Source organism: Ovis canadensis, chromosome 17 (assembly GCF_042477335.2).
Source record: "Ovis canadensis isolate MfBH-ARS-UI-01 breed Bighorn chromosome 17, ARS-UI_OviCan_v2, whole genome shotgun sequence".
Taxonomy (NCBI): domain Eukaryota; kingdom Metazoa; phylum Chordata; class Mammalia; order Artiodactyla; family Bovidae; genus Ovis; species Ovis canadensis.
Genome location: NC_091261.1, coordinates 26,433,275 through 26,459,603, shown reverse-complemented (window position 1 = coordinate 26,459,603; position 26,329 = coordinate 26,433,275). Strand labels below are relative to the sequence as shown.

General features: G+C 38.6%; 1 protein-coding gene across 7 annotated transcripts in view; it reads left to right on the top strand.

Annotated features, from left to right (window-relative positions):
* The window catches only part of IL15 (interleukin 15), a 99,175-nt gene that overhangs the window by 20,591 nt on the left and 52,255 nt on the right, over window positions 1–26,329 (top strand). For 4 of the 7 annotated variants that reach the window (XM_069556842.1, XM_069556843.1, XM_069556846.1 and 1 more), the window contains one exon: window positions 11,467–11,591. The exons of the other annotated variants lie outside the window; for them this stretch is intronic. The gene's annotated coding sequence lies outside the window, so the exon portion shown is untranslated. The remainder of the gene's footprint in view (window positions 1–11,466; window positions 11,592–26,329) is intronic. 7 annotated transcript variants of the gene reach the window in all.

Sequence of the window (26,329 nt, the reverse complement as noted above, 5' to 3'; positions counted from 1 at the left end):
AAACAAAAAAGCTCTCAAAAAAATCTAACATTTTAAACTACAAAAATGCAGCCATCTTGGGCATCTTGTACAAGGACACCCAGTAGAAAGGGTCAAACTCTTAAAGACTCTAACAAATATGTAATCCCAGAGAAGGAATTGAGTATTTCAGTCCCATGGAGGCACACTGAATATTTGATGATGTCTATAGCTCCAGGAGTTGCTGATGGACAGGGAAGCCCGGCATGCTGCAGGCTATGGGGTCACAAAGAGTTGGACACGACTGACTGACCGAACTGAACTAATAGCCTATTTTCTTGGAAGAAAAACTGAGGAGCTTGGAAGAAGTAAAAAGCAGAGAAAATGGAAAGCAAAGTTTAGAAAGAATAAAGGAATAGCAGTCTATTCATAGTAGTAGTTTTAGTAGCTATTGAATAAGAATATTTAATGATCTCATGTCTGTGTCTCTAATAAAATCATCTGTAACATTTTCTAGATTTAATATATAAGTATTAATAATATACAATATTTATTTTTCTTTTTCTGACTTACCTCACTCTGCATGATAGTTTCTAGGTCCGCCCACATCCCTGCGAATGATCCAGTTTTGTTCTTTTTCATGGCCGAGTAATATTCCATTGTATATATGTATCAAGGGGGAAAGGGGAGGGTAGGAGGAATTGGGAGGTTGAGAATGACGTATATACACTGTTTATACCATGTATAAGATAGATAACTAATAAGAACCTACCATATAGCTCAGGAGACTCTACTCAATCCTTTGTGGTGACCTACATGGGCAGGAAATCAAAAAAGGAGAATATACATGTATATGTATAGCTGATTCGCTTTGTTTACAGTAGAGACTAACACAGCATTGTAAAGGAACTGTACTCCAATAAAAATTCATTCAAAAAAAGAATATTTAATGAGACGATGAAAGACGAGGTAGAGAGCTAAAACTGCCTTAAGTTTCCTAACTGGGGGGCAGCCATTCTGTAGGCTGTTCCCAGATAATGACACACAGCTCTAGTGGAAAAGAAGGAACCCACCAGTGTGGAAAAGGTCAGGAAGTTCCGCCATCCAGTCCAGGGAAGAGAAGGCCACAGCCCCATGGACCACATGGAACTTAGGAATGTAAGCATGCTGCCAGTTAAATAAACTTAATTGATAGAAACATCCAGCCACCTAGTTTTGTAAGCACTACTGCTTTGCTCTGTAGGCTTGAGAAGCTGAATCTACTTGTCAGGAAGGAACCTACAAGCAATGCCTTAGAAACAAGACCTTTGGGATTACTACAGCAAATCTGTGGCCGTGGTGTTGATTCAGAGATTCAATGCTTAGGATAAATCATTTGACCCATTTCATAAAAAGCCCAATATTTGGAATGAGAAATATCAGAGGCCTAATCAGCAAGAAATATAAAAGCAAAGGAGAATGGTAACCCGCTCTCGTGAACTGGAAATGGGTTGCTGAGAAATTATCGGGCTAAAGTACATATGTGGTTAATAAAAGATCAACTTTGACTTAGACTTTTTTTTTTCTTAATTTTAAGTGCTGTTTCTGAGGGTTGCAGTGATTCTTCTTTCTGCTTCTATTAGGGATAGGTGAGAAGCAAGAGAAATGTTTGACTCTAGTTATTTGCCAGCGGGAGATGTGCTGTATAATTAAGCTGTCGTTTTCACTGATGGGTTATTAGCAGCAGGTAATAAGAAATGCGCATCAGTATAAATTGTCACACGGCATTTCATGCCACAACAGATGAGCTATGTCTTCCATGGCAGCATCCAGCAACCATGTAGAGATTGGTGCCATTATGGCAGTTATAATTCACAACATACACTTTAATAGTTAAACAATTATCTGTAGTGGCAGTGCTGGAAAATTGTTTAGTAATGATTGGCTGACTTTTATGATGAAGAATAATTTTGATATGGATCTTTTTCTATAAATATCTGAAGAAGGAAAAAGAACACTCATTTGAAACACGTACTTGGGATATTTTTGGTTTGGAGCTCATTTATCTTTAACTGCAAATATTTGAAGGATCAGAAAGTCACCAAAATAGCTTTCCATATATAACTTTAGAGAGTTTAAAATTATTATGTATTTCATATTTTTATTCTAGGTAGATAGATACTGCATAATAGGACTAGTTAGGTTCAGTTCAGTCGCTCAGTCGTGCCCGACTCTTTGCGACCCCATGAATCGCAGCATGCCAGGCCTCCCTGTCCATCACCAACTCCCGGAGTTCACACAGACTCACGTCCATCGAGTCCGTGATGCCATCCAGCCATCTCATCCTCAGTCGTCCCCTTCTCCTCCTACCCCCAATCCCTCCCAGCATCAGTCTTTTCCAATGAGTCAACTCTTCGCATGAGGTGGCCAAAGTACTGGAGCTTCAGCTTTAGCATCATTCCTTCCAAAGAAATCCCAGGGTTGATCTCCTTCAGAATGGACTGGTTGGATCTCCTTGCAGTCCAAGGGACTCTCAAGGGTATTCTCCAACACCACAGTTCAAAAGCATCAATTCTTCAGCACTCAGCCTTCTTCACAGTCCAACTCTCACATCCATACATGACCACAGGAAAAACCATAGCCTTGACTAGACGGACCTTAGCCGGCAAAGTAATGTCTCTGCTTTTGAATATGCTATCTAGGTTGGTCATAACTTTTCTTCCAAGGAGTAAGCGTCTTTTAATTTCATGGCTGCAGCCACCATCTGCAGTGATTTTGGAGCCCCCAAAAATGAAGTCTGACACTGTTTCCACTGTTTCCCCATCTATTTCTCATGAAGTGATGGGACCAGTTGCCATGATCTTCGTTTTCTGAATGTTGAGCTTTAAGCCAACTTTTTCACTCTCCTCTTTCACTTTCATCAAGAGGCTTTTTAGCTTCTCTTCACTTTCTGCTGTAAGGGTGGTGTTATCTGCATATCTGAGGTTATTGATATTTCTCCCGGCAATCTTGATTCTAGCTTGTGTTTCTTCCAGTCCAGCGTTTCTCATGATGTACTCTGCATAGAAGTTAAATAAGCAGGATGACAATATACAGCCTTGACGTACTCCTTTTCCTATTTGGAACCAGTCTGTTGTTCCATGTCCAGTTCTAACTGTTGCTTCCTGACCTGCATACAGGTTTCTCAAGAGGCAGGTCAGGTGGTCTTGTATTCCCATCTCTCTCAGAATTTTCCACAGTTTATTGTGATCCACAGAGTCAAAGGCTTTGGCATAGTCAATAAAGCAGAAATAGATGTTTTTCTGGAACTCTCTTGCTTTCTCCATGATCCAGCGGATGTTGGCAATTTGATCTCTGGTTCCTCTGCCTTTTCTAAAACCAGCTTGAACATCAGGGAGTTCACAGTTCACGTATTGCTGAAGCCTGGCTTGGAGAATTTTGAGCTTTACTCTACTAGAGTGTGAGATGAGTGCAATCGTGCGATAGTTTGAGCATTCTTTGGCATTCCCTTTCCTTGGGATTGGAATGAAAACTGACCTTTTCCAGTCCTGTGGCCACTGCTGAGTTTTCCAAATTTGCTGGCATATTGAGTGCAGCACTTTCATAGCATCATCTTTCAGGATTTGAAACAGCTCAACTGGAATCCTATCACCTCCACTAGCTTTAATAGGACTAAGGATGCCCAAAATCAAGTCTATCTGATTTTCTCTTTGGAAAGCCATGAGTTAACATGGGAATGTCTGGGCTTAAGGGATAAGAGGAAAATACTACTTTGTTCTTGAAGGGCTAAAAGCTAAAGTCTTCTCTCCCATCTTTCTGTTTCCTTTCTCTCGGTATTATTCCTTTGTTATTTTTCTTACTTCTCTCTATTCCCTCATCACAATTCTTATGTTCTTCAAAATTGAGCTCAGGCTTACCCACTATAAAAACTTCATTTGGACTGACCCAGCTTTCTTTTATCCTTTAATTCTGTTGTCTTAGACTTTGCTCTACTCATGGAAAAGTTTAATAGACTTCTTTATAAGAATTTTATTTTATTTTTTTCAGGAAGTATTATTATTTTTTAAAAATTTATTCATTTTAATTGGAGGCTAATTACAATATTGTAGTGGCTTTGCCATACTTTGACATGAATCAGCCACAGGTGTACGTGCGTTCTCCATCCTGAACCCCCCTCCTATCTCCTTCCCCATCCCATTGCTCTGGGTCATCCCAGTGCACCAGCCCCGAGCACCCTGTCTCAAGCATCAAACCTGCACTGGCGATCCATTTCTTTGTGAGAATTTTAAAATCATATCAAGGGGCTTATGTGTTTCTAACTAGACCATTGCAGGCCAAAGTATCAAAATATTTGTTCCCAGAATTTGGCCCAGTGAAGAGCTTGCCCCAGAATGTAAATGCACCACACCACTAACATGTATTTAGTTCATCTGACCTTTTTTCTCTAACAAGACTTTTCTGAACAAAGATTTAGTGCATGCTTCAGTTCAGTTCAGTTCAGTTGCTCAGTCGTGTCCGACTCTTTGCGACCCCATGAATCACACCAGGCCTCCCTGTCCATCACTGACTCCTGGAGTTCACTCAAACTCGTGTCCGTCAAGTCGGTGATACCATCAAGCCATCTCATCCTCTGTCGTCCCCTTCTCCTCCTGCCCCCACTCCCTCCCAGCATCAGGGCCTTTTCCAATGAGTCAACTCTTCACATGAGGTGGCCAAAGTATTGGGGTTTCAGCTTTAGCATCATTCCTTCCAATGAACACCCAGGACTGATCTCCTTTAGGATGGACTGGTTGGATTTCCTTGCAGTCCAAGGGACTCTCAAGAGTCTTCTCCAACACCACAGTTCAAAAGCATCAATTCTTCGGTACTCAGCTTTCTTCACAGTCTAACTCTCGCATCCATACATGACCACTGGAGAAACCATAGCCTTGACTAGATGGACCTTTGTTGGCAAAGTAATGTCTCTGCTTTTTAATATGCTGTCTAGGTTGGTCATAACTTTCCTTCCAGGGAGTAAGCGTCTTTTAATTTCATGGCTGCAATCACCATCTGCAGTGATTTTGGAGCCCCCAAAATAAAGTCTGACACTGTTTCCACTGTTTCCCCATCTATTTTCCATTATGTGATGGGACCAGATGCTATGGTCTTCGTTTTCTGAATGTTGAGCTTTAAGCCAACTTTTTCGCTCTCCTCTTTCGCTTTCATCTGGAGGCTTTTTAATTCTTCTTCACTCTCTGCCATAAGGGTGGTGTCATCTGCATATCTGAGGTTATTGATATTTCTCCTGGCAATCTTGATTCCAGCCTGTGCTTCTTCCGGCCCAGTGTTTCTCATGATGTACTCTGCATAGAAGTTAAATAAGCAGGGTGACAATATACAGCCTTGATGTACTCCTTTTCCTATTTGGAACCAGTCTGTTGTTCCATGTCCAGTTCTAACTGTTGCTTCCTGACCTGCATACATATGTCTCAAGAGGCAGGTCAGGTGGTCTGGTAAAACTGGTATTTGAATAGCACTGACCTAGACTGTGAGAATGTTAAAGGCTACTCTGTTAGTTTCCAGTCCTGTGGAAGGGGTGGAAGAGCCTGTTTGGGAGGGACAAAATGACTGGCTCATGGTGAGGTGTAATATTCACAGTAGTGATAGTCACTGAGAGGTAACATTTTATGTGTTCCCCGTGTCCTGTGAAATCTGCATGAAAGAGCTCGTTTGAACTTCACAATGACCCAGTGGCATAAGTTTTCTCATTTTCCCTATTCTCCAGATGAGGAAACTGAGGCTGTGAGAGATCAACTTTCCCTAAATTCTACTTCTCAGTTCAGTTCAATTCAGTCGCTCAGTCGTGTCCGACTCTTTGCGACCCCATGAATCGCAGCACGCCAGGCCTCCCTGTCCATCACCAACTCCCGGAGTTCACTCAGACTCACGTCCATCGAGTCAGTGATGCCATCCAGCCATCTCATCCTCTGTCTTCCCCTTCTCCTCCTGCCCCCAATCCCTCCCAGCATCAAAGTCTTTTCCAATGAGTCAACTCTTCGCATGAGGTGGCCAAAGTATTGGAGTTTCAAGTGCCTAAGTTGGAATTCAACCCATTGATGTCCAAAATCAATTTCTGTACTATACCTCAAACAGTGCTATCCAGAAATTTCTGCAGCAATGAAAATGTTCTCTGTCTGCTGTGTCCAGTATGGTACCCACTAACCATGTGTGACTTTTTGAGCACTTGAAATATTGCTGGCTCAACTAGGGATGTGAATTTCTAGTTGCATTTTATTTTAATTAATTTACATTTATATTTAAATAGCCACATGTGGGTAGTGGCCATTGTATTGGACAGCACTGCTTCAGATACTTTCAAGTGTTGCTGACTATAGGCTTATAAGGGGAAAACCAAACCAGGAAAATACATTCAGAGAATGTGCTAGTCTTTCTCCATTTTTAGAATTTCCCTAGATCTCAAATTAAAAAAAAAAAATTTTCAGGAAGGAAGGACTGTGTTAAATCTATTGCTATATAGATACAGTAGGATTCAATTAAAAAGCAAACAAATGATCTACCATCTCCTCTGTTTCAGACAGTCCACTGGGCTGTGGAAATTATGAATAAGTGAATAAAATATGATTCCTGTCTTTAAGGAGCTCACAGTATAAGTAACTTTGTAGAGGATGTTATACATTTTCCAGAGTTTCTTCATATATGATTAGATGAAGTATTTAAATATCTGCTATCTAATATTTTGTAGTGTTTTGCTTTTAATTTTTAATAGTTTAATTGTTTGAAGAGGTCGTCTATTTCCATGGTTTAAAATAAAAACGTCAAAGTGCTTTTAATTTTCTTCTACAGAAACAGCTAGTGCCATCATTTTCTAAAGTATGCCTTTCCAAATATTTTATGCATGCAGAAGAAAATGTACGCTTGTATTTAATCCTTCCCTTTTTAAAGAACAAGTACACACAGTCACCTAACCTTGCTGTTTGGACTAAAAATATATACTTTGGATACTTTTTCTTTCTAGAACTTAAAGAATTTATTTCTTTCTAGGGATTCATAATATTTCATGAAATGTCATAATTTATATAAACATTCCCCTATTGTTTTCTTTATTGTTCCCCCATTGTTATTTCCATTCTTTTGCCATTACGGGAGGGACTGGCATGAAGAACTTCACCAATTATATTCTTATGTGAGCTAGAGTGAACTGCATTCATGTTTCCCAGAGCATACGCCATAGAGTATGGATCTTAGAAGATGTCCAATATGAGAAGAGAGTTCTGTGGTTAAATAACTTCTGGATATTCATTGAAGATTCACAGTGCACATTGTCAAATTAAAGGAGACCCCCGCCCCCCCTCCCAGTCTTAAGTAGGGTTGATCCAAGTGTTTCTCAACCATACATTTTCTGAGCTAAGAGAGTATAACCTTTTTGTAGATTGCCTTCCCTGGGAAGCAGACTCTGAGACAGGAATGTACATGCAGGAGCTTCAGGGGGTGTGTCTTCAGGAACACCCGATGGAAATGAGGGGGATGGAAGTAAGTGGGTAAAAGGACAAGTTGGACTGGGGGGCAGTTGGAGCAAAGACCTCAGCCAGTCAATCCCATAAGGAGTTCTCTGAAGCTTGATGACCCTTCAGGCGTGCTCCGACTCCAGGGAAGGAGGCCAGGTCCCCAGGGAGGAGTCCGTTGAGGGCATCTCTGCAGAGACTCAGCTCTGAGCTCTCAGCTAGTGTGACGACTGCCTCCATGTTCATGACAGTTCTGCCGAGCCTCTTTGCATCTTTTATGGAAAGGGATAACAATCCTGAGATGGCTTTGGTGGTCAGAGGAAGGCATTTCCTCTGAACCTTTCCAGAGGGAACCATTTATCCTCTCTGAAATATGGATGCCTGGATGGAAGTTGTTTGGAGTATCAAACACTCTTTGATTCTATTCCATTTCAGTGTGTACAAACTGAAGGCCAAAGTAAGAGACAAAAATATTTCCCAAACATGCATTTGGCCACAGAGAGGCTAGTGGTCTGGATCAGTCAGCCTTAACTGCAGTGTGGAGATGGAGGACATGCATTGTTACGGCATTTCAAGAGTGTGTAGCATTAGTTGAGGCAGGTTGTTGGGGCAAATGGCAGCAGAGCTGAGTTGAATTTGGTTTTTAAATATTTTCATTACCCCTTCTTAGGTATTTCCTGAAGAAGCTTGCCTCCTATTTTCTAGAAACATTATCCCTTGTTGCTAATAATTGGAACATCAGCCAACAGAGGACATGAAAGGCAGGGATCTATCTAGCTTTAAATCAGAGATGTAGGTGCTTTTATTCATCCTCTGTTTTGAAGCTTTAAAGGGTAAACGTGCATGCGTGTGAAGTTGCTGCAGCCACGTCTAACTCTTTGCAACCCTGTGAACTGTAGCCTGCCAGGCTCCTCTGTCCATGGGATTCTCCAGGCAACAATACTAGAGTGGATTGTCATTTACTTCATTAAGGGAATCTTCCTGACCCAGGGATTGAACCGACATCTCTTATGTCTCCTGCATTGGTAGGTGGGTCCTTTATCACTAGCGTTACCTGGGAAGCCCAGGGGGTAGCCAAAAAGTCATAGCAGCTCTCAGGGTCCTTCCTGTTGAGAATCAGATGGGTCTGCGTGCTCATCCTGTGCCTTTCAGCGTATTTGCTGATTTCATTCTCACACATTCTGTGGAATTCTCAGTTGTGGTGCCTATCCAAAAAGCTTATTTCTTGGTTGCAGAGGGAAAATGCCCAAGGAAGAGATCTCTCTTAGGTGTTCCTGATCAAGTTGATGAGTGTTTGTAGAGTGGATGGGAAAACATCCAAGAAAAATCTCAAAGAATAAATTCTTCTGAGAAAATAGAGTTCAGTTCAGTTCAGTTTAGTTTAGTCAGTCAGTCATTTCCGACTCTTTGCGACCCCATGGACTGCAGCACACCAGGCTTCTTTGCCCATCTCCAACTCCTGGAGTCTACCCAAACTCATGTCCATTGAGTTGGTGATGCCATCCAACCATCTCATCCTCTGTCATCCCCTTCTCCTCCTGCCCTCAATCTTTCCCAGCATCAGGGTCTTTTCAAATGAGTCAGTTCTTTGTATCAGGTGGCCAAAGTACTGGAGTTTCAGCTTCAACATCAGTCCTTCCAATGAACACCCAGGACTGATCTTCTTTAGGATGGACTGGTTGGATCTCCTTGCAGTCCAAGGGACTCTCAAGAGTCTTCTCCAACACCACAGTTCAAAAGCATCAATTCTTTAGTGCTCAGCTTTCTTTATAGTCCTACTCTCACATCCATACATGACTATTGGAAAAACCATAGCCTTAACTAGACAGACCTTTGTTGGCAAAGTAATGTCTCTGCTTTTTAGTATGCTGTCTAGGTTGGTCATAACTTTCCTTCCAAGGAGCAAGCGTCCTTCAATTTCATGGCTGCAGTCACCATCTGCAGTGATTTTGGAGCCCCTCAAAATAAAGTCAGCCACTGTTTCCACTATTTCCCCTTCTATTTGCCATGAAGTGATGGGATCACATGCCATGATCTTCGTTTTCTGAATGTTGAGCTTTAAGCCAACTTTTTCACTCTCCTCTTTTACTTTCATCAAGAGACTCTTTAGTTCTTCTTCATTTTCTGCCATAAGGGTGGTGTCATCTACATATCTGAGGTTATTGGTATTTCTCCTGGCAATTTTGATTCCAGCTTGTGCTTCATCCATCGCATGATGTAGTCTGCATATAACTTAAACAAGCAGGGTGACAATATACAGCCTTGACGTACTCCTTTTCCTATATGGAACCAGTCCATTGCTCCATGTCCAGTTCTAACTGTTGCTTCCTGACCTGCATACAGATAATACAAGTAGGAAGAAAAACCAGAACTAAGGAGTTGGCTGGTGTATGAACATGATGCAGAGAAGAAACGAAAGAAAAAAAAAAAAACAGAGAGAGAGAAAGGTTTGTTAGTGGCTGTGTCTTAAGATCAACATTTTTCTCAAAAATCTTTTTTTCTTTCAACAAAAAGCTTCATAAAAATTCTTGTTATTCTTACTGTTATATAATAGTAGTGGATTAGGTGAAAGATTGTTAAAAAAGGAATTTGAAAGGGAATAAACTAGAAAAATGAATTCTAGAAAGTGGGAGAAATGATAGAAAAGGAATTTGCCTTAAAGTGATCCAAAATGCGTTACTCTTTTTTGAACAGCCCTCGCCTCTTCCTTTTCCTTCTTAGCACATGGTATCAAAGACCTAGGTATGCTGACTCTTCAGTGTTCCAGATACAGCTTCTTTCGTAACCCGTTTGTAATTATCCATTCACAAAATTGTCAGATCAGGTGGCATCTTGATCACTTCCGATTATTGAATTGTCTAGTCCATTTAAAATTCCAGTCTCATCTCCAGATGATGTTCAGTTAGCTCAAGTTAGGCCTGTGGAACCAGTTGAGGGAAGAGGGTGTGGTCAGCATTTTCATGCTTTCTAACCTCCTTCTGGTTTTAACCGCTGGAAGTTGAGGGCATAAAGGGTGGTGAAGGACAGACATACCAGATGGCTCCTGACTTAACTAGGCTATACTCTGTTAGCTGTTGCTTCCCTTCCTAGCTAACAGGAACAGGTTATTGATATGTTCTGTGTGGAAGGTTCCAGAATTGGGCTTTTCCTGCCCTTTCAGATCCCTCCCCTGAGGGTACAAGATCAAGATGCCAGCTGATTGAGTTCCCTGGGGGAGGCCTCCCTTCCTGGCTTGCAGATGGCTGCCTTCTTGCTGTGTCCTCATGAAGTGTAGAGAGAGAAGGAAACAAGTGTGCTAATACCACTTCTCATAATTCCACATTAATCCCATCATGAGGTTCCCACCTGTACAATCTCATTTAACCCTAGTCACCTTCCAAACCCCATCTGCAAATACTGTTACAATGGGGGCTAGGGCCTCAACATAAGAATTTTGGTGAGACACAGCTCAGTTTATAACACAGTGGCTCTTGTGTATAGTCCCATAGTACTTCCTGTCATGTTGCTGACTGGTGATTCCAATCATTGCCTCTCACTTCCCATGCTAGTATTTTAGTCTTCTGTATATGGACCAGTCATGGGGTCTTGGAGGTGATGGTGTTGAGGTAGGAGAAGTAGAGTAAGGGTTTGCCTGCCTCTGAATTCTCCCTGGAGTAGGTGTCTAGAAACCTACAAAACTCTCTTTAGAATGTAGGGCAGCTTAATGCTTCTTTATCCCCAATATTTGGTTCTCATCACCAGTTCAGGGCAAGAGTAAAAAAATCCTCCTTTTAAATAATGTATGATTATTTCTTTTCCCAAATGAAGCAGCTATATTCAGCATGGATGTGAGTTAAATTATGAGGAAGACTGAAGATTTTAGGGACAATTAATTTTAAAATGTTCTTATTGACTTCTGAAGCTTTCTCCATGAGTCTTCCTGTCTTTTCCAGCATCATCAGATGCAGAAGTAATTATAAATTCAAGGAAGGGAAGATTATTCAGTACATAATTTTTAATCTCTTTATCCTGCCTTTGACTCCTACAGAATCCATTCCTATATATGGTCATGTGGCTCTTCAAAATAATAATGTCTCATCATGTGCCATGTTGGTGATGTCACAGCAAGTCACGAAGTCACTGTTAGCAGATAGCCAGCATATAGGAGGTCATGTAAGTAAGGTTTTAAGAATTACATCATGCAGTATAGACCCATTTATGTAATAATGTAATTAACAATAAAGAAGATGTGGCAATTAGATATGATATTGATATAATATTAGATATTATATATGTACCTGAGATTTTTTTTCTTTTTTTATTATTTTTTTTTGTCTCTTATTTTTACTTTATTTTACTTTACAATACTGTATGGTTTTGCCATACATTGACATGAATCCCCATGGGTTTACATGCGTTCCCAAACATGAATCCCCCTCCCACCTCCCTCCCCATAACATCTCTCTGGGTCATCACCGTGCACCAGCTCCAAGCATGCTGTATCCTGCGTTGGACATAGACTGGCGATTCGATTCTTACGTGATAGTATACATGTTACAATTCCATTCTCCCAAATCATCCCACCCTCTCCCTCTCCCTCTGAGTCCAAAAGTCCGTTATACACATCTGTGTCTTTTTTGCTGTTTTGCAAAAGCTTCTGCACAACAAAGGAAAATATAAGCAAGGTGAAAAGACAGCCTTCTGAATGGGAGAAAATAATAGCAAATGAAGCAACTGACAAACAACTAATCTCAAAACTATACAAGCAACTTATGCAGCTCAATTCCAGAAAAGTAAACGACCCAATCAAAAAATGGGCCAAAGAACTAAATAGACATTTCTCCAAAGAAGACATACAGATGGCTAACAAACACATGAAAAGATGCTCAACATCACTCATTATTAGAGAAATGCAAATCAAAACCACAATGAGGTACCACTTCACACCAGTCAGAATGTCTGCGATCCAAAAATCTGCAAGCAATAAATGTTGGAGAGGGTGTGGAGAAAAGGGAACCCTCCTACACTGTTGGTGGGAATGCAAACTAGTACAGCCACTTTGGAGAACAGTGTGGAGATTCCTTAAAAAATTGCAAATAGATGTACCTGAGATTTTTAAGAAGTGGGCATCTTAGTAAAAACTAAAATGCCATTTGTCGTAGAAGGTTGAAAGCATTTTCTGAGAACAGAGAACATTGCACACAACAGAGGTAGGCAAATTTTCTTCCAAAAAAACCCAGACGGTAAATATTTTAGGTTTTTCCGGCCAAATGATGTCTCTTGCAACTGCTCAACTCTGCCACTATATACTGAAAGTATTGGGAAAGTATAGACATAGATGGGAATGGCTTTATCCTAACAAAACTTAACAAATGGCAAGTGAAATTTGGCCTGTGGGTCAGTTTTCTGACCCTTGGCATATTAGTTGAAGAAATTCTGCCTCTCATTTTTTTCTATTATTAAGTCAATTTAAAACAAACTAGTGTACTTATAATTAGATAATAAAGGTAACACAGCGATCCAATCTCTGAATGATTTTACAAAGGTAAGGAGATCAGAGAATAATATAGATTAGAGTTCTAGAGGGACTATTTGAAACTTTTGAAAAGTGAGAGCGATGTAAAATCAAGTAGTCTCAAGAACTAAACAAAATAAAGTCACAGAAATGGAAATCCAAGGAACTAGCTTCTTTTGATAAAGTGAACACATGATTTAATTTTACTTTCAGTTATAATATATAACTCTGTTAGAAAAATTTCTGTACCATGTGTTCAGATCAGAATAGGCAGTAAAGTACAGGGGTTTATGAAAAGTGAAACCCTTTACAAGAATCCTAAGAGGGGAAAAAAGTAATTCCTTTCTTATGCAATCATTTCTGGCATAATAAATAATAAAGTAAGTATAAATTGAAAGAAAAAGAATGAAGAAAATGTCCTTTGTTTATAACTACCTACAAAATAGGCATATCTTCTAACTTCATGTGTTTCTTTGAAACTGCTCTGTTTCCTAGAATCTTCATTAGGAATTCCCTAAACTTGAGAAGCAACTTACTGACAGTCTTAGAGATAAACACATTTCATGTGTTGCTACCACTGCAGGCTCAAAGAAGAAGAGGGAGAGTCCTTTGGATGTTGAGGAATAGAACTTGGGACATTGTTGTCACAGCAACATAGCTCTAAATTGTCACTGTTTATGAAAATGAATAGACATGTTATTAAAAAAATTCCATTATGATCAATTCTGGGGCAAAAACCAGGGGTCTTTTCATTAAGTGAAATCATACTTGAAATATGTAAGAAAGTAAGCAGGAATATCCCCTCAGTTGTTTTGAAGTCATAACAAAAGTACTTTCAGTTTATTGGAATTTTTTTATTCCTAGTTTTTGAGCAGGTGGTTTCTTGAGTTTAGGGATTCTTAATAAAAATGCAGAGCAGCTTCCTTTGGGGTCCTTAAAAACAACCCTTTTGATGGTTTGTGGAGGCCTGCAATAGCTGTTCTTATCTGTGGGAGAGCGTCTCAGGATTTTTGTTTTATTTGTTATCTTTCTGATTATCAAAGTAACATGTGCTTGGTATCATAAGAGTGAAGAGTACAGAAAAGCATAAAGTGAGAGAAACATTGCCAGTAATGCAATAACTAAGAGGCAGATTATTACATGATTTTTTCCAGGGCTATTTTTTTCTACATGGTTGATATAAAAAATATTGAAAATTTGCCTTGTACTTTTGTCTGTTCAACAGCAAACTGTGGCATTTCCTTGTGATATTACATAAGTTGATATTATTTTCATGTGTATATAATACTTCAATTTAAATATATCTTAACCTATTATAATGTCATTAACTTGTAGTTATTAAAAGAGAACTTCAGTAAGTATAATTTTTTAATAAATCTGTGACCAGATGTTTGAAATTTTTATTAGGAAAATTTTCTAGGAAAATTCAAATGTTTAAAGTTATAAATGGTACTCCAGACATATTTCAGAAAATATGTACAGATTTACGTCTTCATCATACCATTGTGAGTCTTTTTGACACTACATTCTCTTCATTGCTGACATTTAACAATTTTAAAGCAATCTTTCCTGCTTCCAAGATGAGCAGTGGATTGGACCAAATATAATTCTCATCTTGGAAATCATGTATTAATAGAATGGGACTGGGGAAAGACTCACAAACTAAGTCTAAAGCAAAACTCAGAGATAGTGAAAAAGCTGTAAAATCCGAAGTGAAAAGCTGTAATGTGGGCTGTAGACTAAAGCACCTGAGGCTCGTAACATTTGCAGAGGAAGTTCGGTTGAGAGACTGAGAGAAATGAAGTATGGAGGGGCCGTGTGATGACATTTGTTAGCTATCACCAGTGGGAAAGAAGGAGCCCGGTTCTGTGTGGAGACTGAGCCTGAGCAGGGAGTCGTTGCCAGGAGAAACGGAGAAAGGGTCTTTGTCCCCATGAGCAGCAGATCTCAGAAAGCGCATTTTTCAAAAAGGAAGGAAATGCCTTGGTACGAAGTGGCTGTGTCCCTCAGTGACAGGTGGGGTCGGGTATCAGCTCATATCCTGGATTTCCTGCATGGGGTTTCCTCATGATGGAAATGTCAGCAAGTTAACAGGCTGTCTGGCTAATCTTTGTCCTGTGGGTTGTAGGAGTTAGTAACACATTCTTGCAAATCTTGCCCCTTCCTCTGCCTGGGGGTGACTGCAAAGCTGCCCTTTGTGTGGCTCTGTGCACTTAAGAATGGCCAGCCTTCCTGGGCACTTCCTTCTAGGGGCCTCACCCCTGTCCTGCTGCTTTCCCATTTTTACCTTCTCTTGCTTTCTTGGAAGTGCACTATTTACTAGAATCCTTTTTCTGTGCCTAATGATGATGTCATATCTTTTTTGTTTGCTTGAATTCCATTGGAATTTCTTCAGATTCGTGAATTCTTTAAGAAGTCTATTGTTTATTTTTCACACAGTTGAGAATTGAGAAAATAAACTGAGAGTTTATTATTGATTTCACAGCCAGAATTCTATCAGATAATAAACACTGAATAATTTTAGTTCTTTAAATATAATGACTTGCTTTGTGGTCCAGCACATGGTCGGTCACCTTTGGCACATATTCCAGAAGTAGAAGAGTGACTTTTTCCATTTTGAGGTACAATGCATCATACATGTCAGGTAGACCAAGCTTTTTTTTTTTTTTTTCAGACCTACTCTACCCTTGATGATTTTCTCTCTCTGTTCTGTTAGCTTTTGAGAGAGATATTTTAAAGTCACCCAGATGATGGTGAATTTGCCGTTTTCTCTTTTCTCTAGTTCTTCTAGCTTCACTTTATAAACTTTAAAGCTACAATTTTTAGGAGGCTGCATTTTTTTTAATCATGATATTCCCCTGGTGGATGGACCTTTTACAGGGTATGAAATGCCCGCCTATCTTTCTAGTAAGTGACTGGCCTTCAAGTCTGCTTTATCCAAAATTAGTAGAGCTGCTCCAGCTTATTTTTTTCAGTGTTTGCATGATACATATTTTCCCCTCCATTTCACCCTGGCATTGTCCTTACATTACAGGTGTGCGTCCTGTGACAAGAGGTAGCTGTTTTTGTTTTTAACTTAATCTGGCAATCCTAGTCTTTTACATAGAGTATTTAGCCCATTTTCATTTAATAAAATTACTGATATAGTTGGATTCATATCTACCAGCCTACTATTTGTTTCCACTTGACTCATCTCTTTATGTAGTTTTATCCTTCCTTTCTTGACTTTATATGGATTAATGAATTTTTTGCTATCCTTATTTCCTCTACTAATCTATTAATTAATATTATTTCACTCATTATTTTTCCCTTAAATATTAAATGTATCTTTAAAAATTGTAGCTCAAGATGTAGTTACCTAGATATTACAGTATGTATCATTTGTATATTATACCCTACCTAATGATTTTTTAAAAGAAGAGAGTACTTCAGTGTGATTTAAACCCTTCCAGAGGAATATAAACTTAGCTTGTTTTAGTGAAGGAAGATTATCATTGACACCTACAAAATTTCACAAGAAGAAAACTATTTTCAATTTTATTTATGAATATCAATGAAAAGCTCTTCAGAAAATTATTTGCAGCTCATTAAAGGAATTATGTATTCATGATGAAGTAAAGTTCATTCCAGGGATGAAAGATTATGAAGTCTATTAAAATATTTCATCGTAATAGTTGATCTAAGGGAAAAAATCATATGTTTAATTTCTACCCATTTGATAAAATTTAGCAACCATTCTGGATGTTTTAAAAAGAGAGATAGCTCAATAAAGAAAGAGTCAAACATTTTATAACCATGACAAAACAATAAACTGTATGTTCACACATACACATGCACAAACATAATGGCTAAATGCTAGAGGTGTTTCTGTTATTTCTGCTCAAAAAACAAACAAGATAATTGTGTTTACCTATTACCCCTGCTAGTGATGTTGTACCAGAGATATTAGTTAACAAAACCAAAAAAGGCAAAGGAATTTGAGGTATGAAATTTTAAAAAGTGTAAGTAAAGCTATTATTTGTAAATGACTTAATACTTAAAAATAAAAATGAAATCTAGCTGAACATTTTCTATTGCTCAATTGCAGCATCTAAAAGAAAGAGAGAAAAGTAACTCTGACTCATTAAAAGAAATCCTTTGGTTGGCAAAAAATACAAGCCAAAACAAAAGAAAACTCTGGAGAAATTCTAAAGGAGAATGATAAGCTGGGAAAAAATATTTGCCTCTCAAATGACCAGGAGTTTTCTCTCTTAAATATATTTTAGGAATTGTGGGAGTGTAAAGAAATACAAAGCAATAGAACAGTGTGTGTTAGTCCCTAAGTTGTGTCCAACCCTTTGTGACCCCATGGACTGTAGCCCGCAAAGCTCCTCTGTCCATGGGATTCTCCAGGCAAGAATACTAGAGTGGGTTGCCATGCCCTCCTCCAGGGGATCTTCCTGACCTAGGGATCAAACCCAGGTCTCCCACACTGCAGGCAGATTCTTTACCAAATCAGCCAATTAGGCAAAGATAAATGAGCATTAAAAAATACAAATAGTGGGCCTCCCCAGTGGCTCCATGGTAAAGAATCTGCCTGCCAGTGCAAGAGACACAGGTTCGATTCCTAGCTCAAGAAAATCCCACGTACCACAGGACAGCTAAGCCCGTGTGCCACAAGTATTGAGCCTGTGCTCTAAAGCCTATGTGCCGCGGCTACTGAAGCCCAGACACTCTAGAGATTGCGCTCTGCAGCAAGAGAAGCTGCTGCAATGAGAGGCCCATTAACCAACTAGAGTGGCCCCCACTTTCTGCACCTAGAGAAAAGCCCGTTCAACAGCAAAGACCCATTACAGTCAAATAATACTTACTATTTGTAAGTAATACAAATAGTGTTTTGATTCATAAAAAATATGTTCAACCTCATGTGAAGTGCTGCTTGTTATTTAATTTTATTTGAGGAATGTGGAAATACAAGTATATATTACTAAATTTGCTTGCATTTCATAAGGAAGCTTTTAAGTATTTGCAAGAACTAAAAATGTTTGCCTAAGTCAAGGCAGGAATGTGGAGGGAAAACAGGTGAACAGGGATAGGAATCAGGGTACAGTTTCTAAAATGAATATCTTTTCTTTTTGTTTGTTTTTCAACTATGTACACTACTTTTATAAAAAAAATATAACAAACTGTAATTTTTTAATTACATAAGTTTCAGCTGTACAACCTTATAATTTGACATCTGCATACATAGTGATCACTTCCTAAAGTCAATAAAATGTAACATTTTCCCCAGATTTGAAAAGTGAGAAATGCATTTGAGTCTAATTTGCTTTCTTGATTACCGTAGATATTGGATTCCATAAAGTGTTCATTTGTTGTTTGTATTTTTACTGCAATGATCTTTGTTATTTATATTTAGAGATATTTTGTTTTTCTTACCAAATTTTATAATCCTTTAAAAATATAAGGAACAAGTACATTTTAGTCTTTTTTTCACTTTTCTTAACTGTTTTCCCTTTCATTTGGTTTATTGTACATTAACTTATAGAAATATTAATTTTTATTTTGTCAACTCTATCAATTTTATTTTGTTGAATTTTGAAAAAATTGCTTTAAATCCTATCCCCAAATCAGGCTTTTATATATTTGTTTCACATCTATTAGGCCTGATTCCTCTTTATTACTTTTCTTTTTTTTAATTTTTTTAAAAATATAAATTTGTTTATTTTAATTGGAGGTTAATTACTTTACTACTTCAAAATTATTCTCACTGTTTTTGCTAGTAGATTTTTCCAAGATGAACATAAAGATTGTAATGTCAATTTCATTTCCTATGAAATAGTTTGGAAACATATCTCTGAATATATAGTGTTTCTATCCAGGAATAAAGTATACTTCTCAAAGTATTTGTCTTTTTTGCTTTTTAATTTAGCTTTATTGATTTTTATATAGTTCTAATATTTATCCTAATTGCATACTTTTGTCAATAATGTGAGTTATATAATTTCCTCTACATATTGTTAAAATATAGAATGGTGAATATGAAAATTATGGTTATTTAGTTATTTATCATTTGTTTTGCTCCAAACCACCTTGAAGAACTTGCCATTTCAGTCTGTGATAGCTCAAGTAATGTATTTAGCTTTGTTGTATTAAATAGTTGTTGAATTTATAAAAGTGATGGTCTTATTTTTTTGAGTAGTTTTAACTAGAATATCTTATTTTTTCTACTTTATTAATCAGAAATTCCCAAAAAAGTTCCAAGAATAGCCACCAGGGTATCTTATTCTTAGTCCGGAATACAGTGGGGACAGAGTTATTTGTTAGTAGGTTAGAAGTTGGTATTAGTTTAAAGAAGACTTGATTATGTTAAGAAGTAACTATTCTATTCCTTTTATTAAGAATTCCTTTTTTTAAGAGAAGATGCTGAATTTTGTGAAATGCATTGTGGGACACTATTAGAATTTGAAGCCCAGCTCTAGCACTTAGGAGCACTATATCAAATGCAGGCTAGCTACTTGCTCCTCGCAGCTTTGTTGTTTGTAAAATGGACACAGCAGGTGTTGTATGGCTTAATTCATACCCTATTTTTTCAGAACACCGCTCTTAGTAAGTCACTCACCTTCAAAAAAAATGTATTTGCTTCTTCTAGTCAGAAAGATTAAGAAATAAGTTTGTCTTCTGCTTTTCAAGGCTCTGTTTATTCGGGAAGGAAGGGTGGAGTTGAGTTGGATACTAATTTTTGAGATGTTTAAGTTCTCATAAGGTGGAGCATGTTTATTTTTGTCTTGGTGTCCTAATGTGCATAACATTCAAGAAGTTGTCAAAATACTCTGACTGGTTAGTCATCTGCCCATATGTATGGAGGGCTAGTCACAATGCATATAAGCCTGAACCTCACTGCCAATCTATTACTATTTCACTGTTAGCAAGCTTACTTATTCATCTTCTGCATGAGTGCTTCAGTCCTTCCTGACTCTTTACTATGCTAGAGACTGTAGCCCGCCAGTCTCTTCTGTCCATGGGTTTCTTCAGACAAGAATACTGGAGTGGGTTGTAATCCCCTCCTCAGGGGATCTTCCTGACCCAGGGATGGGACTTGCGTCTCTTATGTCTCCTGCATTGGCAGGAGGGTTCTTTACCACTAACTAGTGCCACCTGGGAAGCCCCATTTTATCCTCTATCTTGTCTTAATTCTAATTTTCTTATACAGGTGATTATTTTAATATTCTGTGGAAACCTCACCTGAAATCTTAACATTTTTTATGAGGCAGTGGAGATTTCCCACTCCAGTGTTCTTGCCTGGAGAATCCCAGGGAAGGCGGAGCCTGGTGGGCTGCCGTCTATGGGGTCACACAGAGTCAGACACGACTGAAGTGACTTAGCAGCAGCAGCAGTAGTAGTAAACTTACATTCAGTTCAGTTCAGTTCAGTCTCTCAGTCGTGTCCAACTCTTTGTGACCTCATGAATCGCAGCATGCCAGGCCACCCTGTCCATCACCAACTCCCAGAGTTCACACAGACTCATGTCCTTTGAGTCAGTGATGCCATCCAGCCATCTCATCCTGGGTCGTCCCCTTCTCCTCCTGCCCCCAATCCCTCCCAGCATCAGAGTCTTTTCCATTGAGTCAACTCTTCACATGAGGTGGCCAAAGTGGAGTTTCAGCTTAAGCATCATTCCTTCCAAAGAAATTCCAGGGCTGATCTCCTTCAGAATGGACTGGTTGGATCTCCTTGCAGTCCAAGGGACTCTCAAGAGTCTTCTCCAACACCACAGTTCAAAAGCATCAATGCTTCGGCGTTCAGCCTTCTTCACAGTCCAACTCTCACATCCATAGACGACCACTGGAAAAACCATAGCCTTGACTAGACGAACCTTAGTCGGCAAAGTAATGTCTCTGCTTTTGAATATACTATCTAGGTTGGTCATAACTTTTCTTCCAAGGAGTAAGCGTCTTTTAATTTCATGGCTGTTACAGAACTATAATTTGTACATTAAAATGTGCAGAAAGGAGGTATACCTTTTATGAATACATATTGTATAATTGTGGTTAAAACACTTTGTGGTTTTATTAAAACTTGTTAAATTATTGATTTTGTGATAGAGGTAATACTTAGTAGTACATATGCCAGGAAATGTAAGCACATCCTTGTTAAGAAGTCTTTTCTTCGGAATGAAGGATCCTTTTTTTAATTTAAAACATTTAAAAATTTTTGTTTCTTTGTTCATTGACTTTTGGCTACCCTGGGTCTTGGTTACTGCCCACAGGCTCCCTCTAGTTGCAGTGAGCAGGGGTTGCTCTCTAGTCGTGGTGGCCTCTTGGAGCACCAGCTCTAGAGTGCTGGCTCAGTAGTTGTGGCTCAGGGGCTTAGTTGCTCCATAGCATGTGGGATCTTCCCAGCCCAGCAATTGAACCCATGTCCCCTGCATTGACCGGTGGATTCTTTACCACTCGATACCAGGGAAATCCAATGGAGGACCTTTTGCAAGTTAGATCCGGCAGATCCTCTGAGCCTCGGCCTACCTATTCAGGCAACACTTTTAAACTATCTCTGCTTTAATTGGCTTATCTTCCTTTATGTCACCTCGCCACTGCCTCTCACATACAAGTAGGGCTCTCTCCTTAGCTATCCTCACCATTCTTTTGTGGGTTTTGACAGAAACTTCTGGATCCCTTCCAGTGAGGAGGCTTGGGTGTGTTAATTCAGTCCTTCCCTCTGCCTAGTTAATCCTCACCTTTATTTTTCTATCACATTTGGCTGCCTGTTTTGTGGGGGGTACCCTTTTTGTTGATATCCATCAGGAATTCCAAAGCATGAGCCAGGACTAAGCCTTGCCATCAAGTGTACCCTCAGCCCACTCCACCAAGGGTGCTGATCCCTCAATGGAGAGTTTATCTCACATCTGTTGTCTCCTCCCTGTTTTAGCTTTCTCTCCCTCCTGGCTGAAACATTCCCTTGGATCACATCTTTCTGACCTTGAGAATTTTCTACCTGTCTCCTTCTACTTCTACTGTAAAAGAAACTCTATTTAGATCCACTTTCCTTTTCAAGGAGCCTCCGGAGAGCCAAGTGGTAGGAATTTTCCAAACAGGAGGTGACATTAGTTTAATTCTGAGAGGAGCATGGTGCAAGGAAGCAAGCCAGCCTTCCTGCTTTCCTGCCCTGGTGCTGACACTTACTAGCTGTGTAACTTTGGACCAGGAAACCCTGTTCCTCAGGTTTCTTAACTTTAGAATTATGATAATAACAATCCTTTCCTTACAAAGTTGTTGTAACAAAAACATTGGTTCATACTATGTAAATGTAATAGCGTAGAACAATAACTAAGTAGTCAGTACTTGATATTTGTTAGTAATTATTCTTTTTTATGATTTTAAATAATAGTTTAAAAATCCTTATTTTATATATTGGAAGATGGAGAGCATAAGTAGAATACAATAAAGTGAGGAGCCTAACTGAAGGAAGGTAAGTAACTTCTTATTTGTGCATGCTAAATTGCTCAGTCTTGTCTGTCTCTTTGTGACCCATTGTGCTGTAGTCCACCGGGCTCCTCTGTCCATGGGATTTTTCAGACAAGAATACTGGAGTGGGTTGCCATTTCCTCCTCCAGGGGATCTTCCCAACCAGTGATTGAACCTCATCTCCTGTGTCTCCTGCATTACAGGCATATTCTTTACCACTGAACCATAAGAGAAGCCCAAAATACACAGATGGAGGAGGTGGGGGTTGAACCTGGGGCCTCATATATGCAAGGCATGCAATGTACCACAGAGCTACACCCCCTGCAACTTTTTATTGGCCACCACTTAATTGGAAAATAAAGTTAAAAATGCAGGTGTCTGATTATGTAGGACTTTGAAAATGCTATATAATTTATTTATTATTTTTAAAGAAACATTTCCTTTTATTAAAGAAACTCTTTAAATCATTCAGACTTCTTTGTAAACTCCTCTTATGGCTGTACCTCTGTCCTATAAGATCTCAACTCCTAAATTGGTCCTTTTACCTGGGGTTTATTTTCCTTTTTTTTTGCTTTTTATTTTATATTGGTGTATAGCCAGTTAACAATGTTGTGATAGTTTCAAGTGAATAGAAAAGGGACTCAGCTATACATATACATGTATCCATTCTCCCCACAAACCTCTCTCCCACCCAGGCTGCCACAGAACATTGAGCAGAGATCCACGTGCTATACAATGGGTCCTTTGTTGGTTATCTATTTTAAATATATCAGTGTGTACACGACCATCCCAAGCTCCCTCCCTATCCCTGCTGCTGCTGCTAAGTCGCTTCAGTCATGTCCAACTCTGTGCAACCCCATAGACAGCAGCCCACCATAAACTCGAACAATGCCGTATAATTTATACATACAATAGTAAGCAATGGAAAACTTGATACAGTTTAAGTGATCTATGATGATAATAAAGTTGTTGTTTTAAATCAACCCATTAGAGGCACAGACAGCAGAATTAAAGGGTGAAACAGAGATTATCATTATGGGAATTCAGCCTTAAGGTGATGTAAGTTTCAACTAAGTTGTTGAAAATAGCGGTGGTGACACACAAAAGCATAGGAATGGTTACTGGGGCCCAGAGAGAGGCTCTGGTAACAGGTGCTTCTGAGCCAGGGGTCATGGTCGAAGCAAGTTGAATGAAAAGCTAGCAGAAGGTGTTGTCTTGGCAGAAAAGCTTTGCTTTTAGATTAATGAAGTTTGAAAAAGTGATAGCCTATTTGGGTGGAAATACGATTGATAGTGATCAAACTTTTTTGTGTAAAGGGTCAAATAGTAAATATTTTAATTGTTATGGGACAACGATTGTCTCTGTTACATATTCTTCTTTTTTAATTTCTTTTTTTTTCTAATTTTAAAATGTAGAACAGAAGCTTCAACCTGATTTTCCCCATCAAGCCATATTTCCCAAACCCCTGCTATAATTTATTGTCAGAGAACAGAATGATGGCAGACATGTCCGGGCTAGAAATCTAGATTTCCTAATCTTTAGCATATATATGTTTTGAAAAGTCATTACTGAAGTGGGTTGCCATGCCCTCCTCCAGGAGATCTTCCCAACCCAGAGATCAGACCCACATGTCTTCCATCTCCTGCATTGGCAGGCTGGTTCTTTACCCCTAGTGCCACCTGGGAAACCCCAAATTAATATAGACTTTAAAAAATTGTTAGCATTAACATAATAGTTTCTGAAAATTCTTAACTTCATAATTCTAAAGAAATTAATGTAAAGTTTGGCTTACGTTTGGTTTATGAGAGCATCATGGTAAATGATAGAACAAAACAGCACATAATTGTAGCTAGCTGCACTTGGCATCAAGGATTGGGGATTATTTATGTTTTAACCATGGGATTAAAGGGTGTAATAATCTTTCAAAACTGACCAAAATAAATGCATTATAAAAAGCATTTAATAAAACAACTTGAGTTCTTTAATTCTATCTAAATTAACCAAAATCAATGGCACAGTTTAAAGAAGCCTCTTAAACTAGCTAAAATTAATGAGTCCATTTATTCCCTCAATTCAAGTAGATCACAAGAGAATAATTATATTTTCCGACTGAGTTTTATTGATCTTAAGTTTAACTAAGGCATTTTGCTTCTTACAACAGATTTCTAGAGAGATTCAATCTCATCCCATTAGAACCAAGACATTATTTTATTTGTTTTCTTTAATGTGATACCTTATTTCAGATAAACTTTTGAAATTTACAAAGCATTGCTTTCTTATAGATGCAGAATTTGGATTACAGAAAGGAGTTTTAGATAAATTCATTATTGTGTTTAGTTTTAGGTACTAAGTTTTGAGAAAAACATTGATACATTAGGTTTTACTTACAAGGAGACAATCAGGAATAGAAGCTATCTATTACTAACTCAAGTGAAAAATAGCCAAAACACCTAGCAAAGAAAGACTTTGGATGGGCTGTGCATGAGGGTGGCTCCATGTATATCAATTTTTTAAAATATTTATAAGAGTAGAGGAAGTAACGGGTTGATTCATCCATCCATTTATCCAACCATCCACCCAACCATCCATCCATCCAACCTTTTAAAAATTTCCTTCTTTACGTTTGTCATCTTGCATGTGCTTGAGATTCAAAGATGAGTAAGACATCCCCTACCTAAAGAAGATCACAGATTAGTGAGGATAGTTTTGTGGGCACAGTTTTAGCTAAGTAAACTAGTCAGCCTTTGTTTTCTCTTCTTTAAGTCTGGATATTAATAATAACTAGCTCCTAAGGTTATGGTTAGGGGAAAAACTAGGTTGTGAAATGTACTGCAAAATGCTGTAGAAAGTTAGATGGTTTAACATTATAGGCTGAGATCTATTAAGTAGAGATAACTCATATTTTCTAAATCTTACAATCTGTTGCTAGGTAACAAATTATCCAAAATTAGTGGACTTAAAGCCACAGTGCTTTATTATTTCTTACAATTCTGCTTGTTGACTGGTCAGTTTCTCTGTTGGTCTTGTCTGGACTTACTCAAGATTCCTCACTCACATATCTGGGCCCATGGGGCTGGCTGTGATCTGAGTTTTTCTCTATATATGATTATTTCATTTAGCAGTCTAGCTGGATTTTCTTTCATGGCAGTGGAAGCATTCAAAGATGGAGAAAACAGAGAGGCACAGCTTCCTACAACCTAGCCCTGGAAATTCCTATTTATTTTTGCCAATCTTCTCAACCTCAGCAAGTTATAGAGATAGGGCCAGCCCAGGTTAATGGGACAGAAAAGCGATTCCATCCCTCTATGGAAGGAGAAGTAACATTATGTTGCACAAAGGCACAGGGATGAAGGGATTGTTGTGGCCATCTTTGCAATATGGTGAGTTTTCATTTTACCTTTGATAAAATCTTTCTATATACAGAGACTGACAGTTGTATTTTTTTAATTTTGGTAATCATTACTAGTAAATAATTATATGAAATAAGATAAAGGAAGTATTGCAGCTTCTTCTGACTTATGCATTTATTATGAGTAAAGGTTCTATCTGTATATGGGTAAAATCTACTAATTTGAATTTTACATCCCATTAGTTGATCTTCAGTGGTTTAACCATAGAAATAAGTCCTACCTCTTACTAGCTGTCATTTTTATTCCTTCATAACAAAAAGATAAATATATTTTAATTCAGTTTTCTTTTATTTCAGTGTATAGCCAAGGCTTAGAGATAATAGAGTGGAGATGGGGAGCAATTTTGTTTTATTTTTTAATCTGGTGGTTTTAATGGCTTCCCCCAATGACTTAGCGGGTAAAAGGATCTTCCTGCGATGAAGGAGACTGGGTTTGATCCCTGGGTTGGGAAGGTCACCTGGAGATGGGAATGGTGACCCACTCTTGTATTCTTGCCTGAAAAATCCCGCTGGATAGAGGAATCTAGTGGGCTATAGCCTGAAG